This window comes from Mastomys coucha, unplaced genomic scaffold (genome assembly GCF_008632895.1).
Source record: "Mastomys coucha isolate ucsf_1 unplaced genomic scaffold, UCSF_Mcou_1 pScaffold19, whole genome shotgun sequence".
In the NCBI taxonomy this organism is placed as follows: Eukaryota; Metazoa; Chordata; class Mammalia; order Rodentia; family Muridae; genus Mastomys; species Mastomys coucha.
Window position 1 is genome coordinate 20,967,071 of NW_022196901.1, and position 5,142 is coordinate 20,972,212.

General features: G+C 40.4%; 1 pseudogene; it reads left to right on the top strand.

Moving 5' to 3' along the window:
- The first annotated feature begins 2,783 nt into the window (after window positions 1-2,783).
- On the top strand, window positions 2,784-4,733 carry LOC116097428 (annotated as a pseudogene).
- Window positions 4,734-5,142: the final 409 nt, after the last annotated feature.

A 5,142-nucleotide genomic window follows, 5' to 3' on the forward strand; every position in this document is an offset into this window, starting at 1 on the left:
AATCCCTTAAAGAATTACAGGAAAACACAATCAAACAGGTGAAGGCAATGAACAAAACCATCCAGAATCTAAAAATGGAAATAAAAACAATAAACAAATCACAAAGGGAAACAACCCTGGAAGGATACAAAACCTAGGAAAGAAATCAGGAGTCGTAGATGCAAGCGTGACCAACAGAATACAAGAGATAGAAGAGAGAATCTCAGGTACAGAAGACACCAGAGAAAACATTGACACAACAGTCAAAGAAAATGCAAAAAACAAAAAGGTCCTAACCCAAAACATCCAGGAAATCCAGGATACAATGAGAATACCAAACCTAAGGATAATAGGTATAAAGGAGAGTGAAGACTCCCAACTTCAAGGGCCAGTAAATGTCTTCAACAAAATTATAGAAGAAAACTTCCCTAACCTAAAGAAAGAGAACTTTCCTAACCTAAAGAAAGTGATGCCCATGATCATACAAGAAGCATACACAACTCCCAATAGACTGGACCAGAAAAGAAATTCCTCCCGTCACATAATAATCAAAACACCAAATGCACTTAACAAAGAATTTTAAAAGCAGTAATGGAAAAAGGTCAACTAACATATAAAGGCAGGCCTATCAGAATTACACCAGACTTCTCACCAGAGACTCTGAAAGCTAGAAGATTCTGGGCAGATGACATATAGACCCTACAAGAACACAAATGCCAGCCCAGGCTACTCTACTCAGCAAAACTCTCAATTACCATAGATGGAAAAAACAAGATATTCCATGACAAAACAAAATTTACACAGTATCTTTCTACAAATTCAGCCCTACAAAGGATAATAGATGGAAAATACCAACATAAGGAGCAAAACTACACCCTAGAAGAAGCAAGAAAGTAATGTTTCAACAAATCCATACAAACCTAATTCCACATCTAACAACAAAAATAACAGGAAGTAACATTTACCTTTTCTTAATATCTTAATATGAGAATTAATATTACCAACATATCCTAATTGATTCAAATTCAAAAGTATGAGGAATTCAAAAGTATTGAAAATGTGTTGGCTGTCATCCAGTGGTCTCTCTAATTTGGTAATTGGAGAAATAGGTCCAATATTGTACAATCTATATACACTTTCTGCTTGTTTGTACTTGACAGTGTTTTGTCGGGTACCACATAATGGTCTTGAAACCATGCTTCTCCTATCTCAGCCTATTAGTAGGATTGTTTATTTGATGTTTTTACACTATACTATGGTTTTCAGAACAGCTTACATATTTCAAAATTATTTATACAGCCAAGAGAAACATAAACAGTTAACTTGGGAGGGGGTTTGTAAGAGAACAACAAAGAGACTGAATGCTTTGCTTGATGCTTGTAACTATTGTATCAATTTTGAAGAAGAGAACTTTATAAGTTACTCTTTCTCTGAGATGAATGCTTTTCAAAATCATCAGAATGAACCAGATTCTTACCCTCACCTAATGTCTGTGCCACCCTCCAAGCAGAACCATTGTTCATTGAAACAGTTGGTGAATGATTTCACGGATAGACCATCTTAATACATACACCATTTCTTAAATGAATGTAACCTGTTCTTTGTGGGTTGAGAATGTAGACAACCACTCAAGTCAAAAAGCTTTGACCATAGCAGGAAGTCTGTTTCAAAAAATCGTGCCACAATTCACTCCTTGGCACAGGAGAACTGTCAACTCTTAGCTTAGCTACTAGGGAGGTAAAATCCTTTGGTGATATGAGGGACATTGAAGTACATACAGTCTTACAATGAAATCCAAAGTCTAAAAATTGTTCTTATTTTGGGCTTGTACCACAGTAAGAGCCAAGATTTTAAACTCTACTAAATATAAAACAAACAAACAACCAAAAAAACTTTATCTATTTATGTTCATTAAAAAAAAACTAGTAGTGATGTATTATTTTAAAATATACAGCTAATATGTTTAGAGTTATTTAAAATTTATATGGAGAAAAATGTATGTATTTTCAGTATTGCTACAGACAAGCATCTACATAAGACTGTTTAATTGATTGTTTTATATCAAACAACTTTTATACTACTCATTTTTATTGTTACAATATTTTATAAATTTTAAAGAGTATGACAAAATAAAAAGATGTTTTGCAGGTATTGAAGGGGTTCTCTGGGAAGATCTTGGGTACAAAAGGGAAAGAAGAATGTGGTTACTTATATTTACTTAAAATGTGTTTTAAAATGTTAACAAATTCAGATAAACTGAAATTATGTATCTTTTCTCATCATAATGCAATAAAATCAATTAAAAATAAAATTTTTTTAAAAGATTAAAAAAAATGTATTACTGCTTGGTTTTGATCACTGAAGGAGGAGAGGGGAGAAATCAGTGAGAGCCAATTTTAAATACTTAATTAAAATTTAATGAAAACTTTCTTCACAGGTGCTCAGTCATTCCTATTTACAAGTGGACGAAGGTGAGGCTTAAAGACTCCAAGTGGCTTGTCTAGGTTGACTCTGTTGGTTTCTGCCTTCCCGACTGTGATGGCCCCCTTTGCTTGGCTCAATAAAATGGACATTGAATTCCAGTGGTAATTCCAAGTCCATGTAATAGTCCAGAAACTTAAGACAGTATGTGGGAAAGACTAAGCTTACCCATTTTGGGTGTTAAGAATCACAACCTGGGCGGCATGGCACCCGTACTACCAGCCACCTGGCTCTGCTGCTGCAACTCTGGTGGCACAGCCAAGAGAGCAGATGCAGCCGCGACTCCTTAAATAGCATTGCAACCCAGCACGGGGTAGAAGCCACCATGTAATCTCTCCATGAAGTCTGTGGAAATATCGGGTACTACTGATGGTGTTGGAAGATCAGCCATCCTTGATGACAAGCTCTGGTGTACTACTATGATGATGTCAGAACAGTGTATAATGGCTTCCAGAGGGAAGTTCACGTGTCAAACAATGACCCTTCTTTAGGTTCTAGAAAGCCAAACCGGCCCTATGAGTGGATTTCGTACAAAGAGGTTGCAGAACTGGCTGAATGCATAGGCTTCTCGATGACCCAGAGGGTTTCAAGGCTTGCTCAGAGCAGTTCATCAGCATCTTTTCTCAAAACAGACCTGAGTGGGTAATCATTGAGCAGGGATGCTTCTCTTACTCGATGGCGATTGTCCCATTCTATGACACCCTTGGAACTGACACTATCACCTACACAGTGAACAAAGCTGAACTCTCTGTGATTTTTGCTGACAAGCCAGAAAAAGCCAAACTCTTATTAGAAGGTGTAGACAATAAGTTAACACCATGCCTTAAAATCATAGTCATCATGACTCCTACGGCAATGGTCTGGTAGAACGGGGCAAAAAGTGTGGGGTGGAAATCGTGAGCCTAAAAGCTCTGGAGGACCTTGGAAGAGTGAGCAGAATGGAGCCCAAGCCTCCAGAACCTGAAGACCTTGTGATAATTTGTTTCACAAGTGGAATTACAGGCAATCCCAAAGGAGCAATAACCACTCACCGAAACATTATGAATGATTGCTCAGGTTTTATGAAAGCCACAGAGAGTGCACTCATTGCTTCCCCAGATGATGATCTGATCTCTCTTGCCTCTTGCTCATATGTTTCAGACCATGGTAGAGTGTGTAATGCAGTGTCATGGAGCTAAGGTAGGATTTTTCCAAGGAGATATCAGGCGGCTTATGGATGACCTCAAGGTGCTTCAGTCTATTGCCTTCCCTGTGGTTCAAGACTGCTGAACGAGATGGTTGACAGAACTTTTGGGCAAGCATACACTTCAATGAAGTGATGGCTCTTGGACTTTGCCTCCAAAAGGAAAGAGGCAGAGCTTCATAGTGGCATTGTCAGAAACAACAGCCTGTGAGATAAACTAATCTTTTACAAGATATAGTAGAGCCTGGGTGGGTAAGTCCGGCTGATGATCGCAGCAGCAGCCCCCGTGTCTGCAGAGCCTGGGTGGGCAAGTCCAGCTGATGATCGCAGCAGCAGCCCCCGTGTCTGCAGAGCCTGGGTGGGTAAGTCCGGCTGATGATCGCAGCAGCAGCCCCCGTGTCTGCCTCAGTGCTGACACTTCTGAGGGCATCTCTCGGCTGTCAGTTCTATGAAGGCTATGGACAGACTGAGCACACTGCTGGTTACTGCCTGAGCTTGCCTGGAGACTGGATGGCAGGCCATGTTGGTGCCCACAAATATATATATTTGCAATTACATAAAGCTTGTAGATGTGGAAGACATGAATAACCTGGCTGCCAAGGGTGAGGGTGAATTGTGTGTGAAAGGGGTAAGGGGATCTTGGAAAATTGCTGCCAAATGGCACCTTGATGACTATCGACAGGAGAAAGCACATTTTAAACTAGCCCAAGGAGAGTACACAGCACAGAAAAGATTGCAAATGTGCACCTCTGGAGTAAAGCCTTGGCCCAGGTGTTTGTCCACGGAGAAAGCTTGCAGGCCTTTCTCATAGCAATTGTGGTACCCAACATTGAGAGCCTACCTTTCTGGGCAGAGAAGAGATTACGAGGGTCCTTTGAAGAACTGTGCAGCAACAAGGATATCAGTAAAGCCATCTTGGAAGACATGGTGAAACTTGGGAAGGATGCTGGTCAAAGCCATTGCTGTGCACCTGGAATTATTTTCCCTTAACAATGGCCTTCTGACTCCAACACTGAAGGCGAAGAGGCCAGAGCTACGGAACTATTTCAGGTCACAGATAGATGAACTGTGCTCTACCACCAAAATCTAATGTGAGGAAGAATACTTACAAGAAATGGTGTACCTTGACAATCCTCCTCATCCCAATGGCTTTCAAGTTGGTAACTTTGCCTGCAGTGAGCGTGGGAAAGGAAATGCCATGCTGGGCTTGTCCACACTGCCTTACTTTCAGTCACCTATGTTGCAGCCCATGATCCTGGAGGTACACAATTTCTAAAATGAGCCTTAAACATTGTAAAGGGGAACCCATAAAAGTGCTAAGTCATTTAAGATTTCTTCAACCAAAAAGATGGGTGTTACAAGCTCTGTCTCCTGTTTTTCTAACCGAGGGATTAGGACTTATTCTTTCTGTTATGTCTGCTGCTTGCTGTGCGTTCTGCAGCTGCCTGCTGCTCTGAAGAGTACAGTACACTGGGGGGAAGCTGTCCCTTTAAGAACAA